The 2,576-nt window shown below is 42.9% G+C and overlaps 1 pseudogene; it reads left to right on the top strand.

Annotated features, from left to right (window-relative positions):
• Positions 1–465: 465 nt before the first annotated feature.
• Positions 466–1,464, top strand: LOC113260645 (40S ribosomal protein S2-like; annotated as a pseudogene).
• The last annotated feature ends 1,112 nt before the right edge of the window (positions 1,465–2,576 follow it).

Genomic DNA, 2,576 nt, shown 5'->3' with positions numbered 1-2,576 from the left:
TAGCTCTCTTGTGTCTTATAAATTCTTTCTCCTATCTGGATCTCAGTTTCCTCATCTATAAAGCCAAAGTTATGGTGACTAACATAATAAAAATTTTTTTTAAAAAAGCCAAAGTTAAATTGAACTAAATAAATTCTAAAGGTCTTTTGATTCCCAACATTCTGAAATTTTGTGTTTTGTTAAATCTTTACTGGGACTCTAACTGACAGGTAGTGATTTTTCTTATCTCATTAATACTAAGTCTTTCCTACACCCCCACCTTGTCCGCCATACCTTGAGTCTCTGACTCGACTCTATTAATTGTGAAAAGATGTTGTGGCTACTTGAAGTATATGTAATTTTTAGCATAGAAAATAAGGCAAAGTCAGGTTGACTCTTATACCTTCTAAAAATGAACTAGCATCTTCGAGAAAACCCCAAACGGTGGATGCTGCCAGTGCTACAGAGGGGCTGGGAGCACCTGGAGGGCCCTGGGGCCCGTAAATGGGAGGCCATGGTGGCTGCCCTGGTAGCTTTGGCACTGGCATCTTAGGCCAGGGTTGTGGCCATGGAGCTCACATGGAAGGCCAAGGGCAAGGAGTGAATCCCTATCACCAAGCTGGGCCACCTGGTCAAGGACATGAAGATCAAGTCCCTGGAGGAGATCTAGCTCTTCTCCGTGCCCATCAAGGAATCCATCATCATGGACTTTTTCCTGGGGGCATCCCTCAAGGATGAGGTTTTGAAGATTGTGCCTGTGCAAAAGCAGACCCATGCTAGACAGCAGACCAGGTTAAGGCATTTGTTGCCATTGGAGATTACAATGGACACCTTGGTCTGGGTGTTAAATACTCCAAGAAGATAGCCACTGCCATCTATGGGGCCACCATCCTGACCAAGCTTTCCATTGTCTCCCTTCCTCAAGGCTACTGGGGAAATGAGATTGGCAAGCCCACACTGTCCCATGTAAGGTGACGAGCCACTGTGGCTCTTTGCTGATGTGCCTCATCCCTGCCCTCAGAGGTACTAGCATCATCTTAGTCCCTGTGCCCAAGAAGCTCTGGATGATGGCTGGTACTGATGACTGCTACACCTTGGCCAGGAGCTGTACTGCCCCCCTGGGTAACTTTGCCAAGGCTACTTTTTTTTTTTTTTTTTAACGGGGGAGAGGCAGAGAGGGAGAGAGAGAATCTTAAGCAGGCTCCACATGGAGCCCAATGTGGGCCTGATCTCACCACCCTGAGATCATGACCTGAGTTGAAGTCAAGAGTTGGATGCTTAACCAACTGAGCCACCCAGGTGGCTCCAACAAGGCCACTTCTGATGCCGTTTCCAAGACCTCCAGCTATCTCACCCCTGACCTCTGGAAAGAGACTGTGTCCACCAAGTCTATCAGGCCGGGAATTCACTGACCATCTTGTAAAGACCCACACAAGAGTCTCCATGCAGAGGGCCCAACTGCGGCCACCACATCATTTTATATAAGAGAAATAAAGTGAATTAAATACTCAAAAAAGCAAAACAAAACAATAATAAAAGTGAACTAAATCTCAGTTTGCTACTTGAATATACTGGTTTTCCTAGGGTCCCCGGATATGATGAGGTAGATGGGTGGGTATGAGGAAAAAAGCGAGGAAGATGGGTAGAGGCAGAAAAACTTTATTTCACTCCCCTAATGAACATATAGTGAAGGACCTGAAATGTGCTAAGCACTGTGCGTAGGTGCCGTGCTAGTAACTGCAGATACAGAGAAGAATAAGACAAGTCCCTGCTCTTAGAAAGCTCAGAGCCTAGTGGTGGAGACCGTTAAAACAATTATTATACTATAATGTGTTGTGAGCAGCATTTAATTTTTATGAGCACTTACAATATGCCAGACTCTGCTAAGAGCTTTACAAGTATTATCTCATCAATTACCAAAATAGATCCATAAAGTAGACATATTGTTATCATATCCATTTTTTACAGATGAAGAAATAAGTACAAAGAGGTTAGTCAAAACTACTCTATACTCATGGGCCCTCATGGTCCTCTGTATTGCTTCCCTGCATCTTTATCAACTTTTCTCCGGCTAACAATTCTCTGGTTCTCTCTACCAGAGAGAATCTGATTGGACAATTTTAAGGAGTTTCCTGTATTTTGGAAACAGTCTCACTCTCAGTCATCTCACCTCACTTATATTTGGATTTTGTCAAACTATAGATTAGTTTGCCTTCCCAGGCAAGGCTGGGGGTGGGGGTGTTAGATGCCTTCAGATGCCTTCCCGTTGGTGGGATCATGTATGACAAGGAAGCAGGTAATTTGGTATACAAAATGGCGGCTCTCTTGAGCAAGATGAAATTTCCATGGAAGATTGTTGTGTGCAATAGGCTGCATGATTGGCTTACTCAGTTCAAAAGATATGGGTGAGTTTTCAAATAATACAATATATCAGTTGTGGAGTATGTTTTAAGAGTGAACATAAACAAATGTTACATAGTACCATTAATAATGGAAACTTAAAAAACTAAAGCAATTAGCCTTTCTTGGGGATCTAAATGAAAATACTCCCCCAAAAGAATTGTATTTAATAATGATTTTACCAGAAATATTTCAGG

This window comes from Ursus arctos, unplaced genomic scaffold, assembly GCF_023065955.2.
Source record: "Ursus arctos isolate Adak ecotype North America unplaced genomic scaffold, UrsArc2.0 scaffold_18, whole genome shotgun sequence".
In the NCBI taxonomy this organism is placed as follows: domain Eukaryota; kingdom Metazoa; phylum Chordata; class Mammalia; order Carnivora; family Ursidae; genus Ursus; species Ursus arctos.
This window is presented reverse-complemented; position numbering and strand designations above follow the sequence as displayed.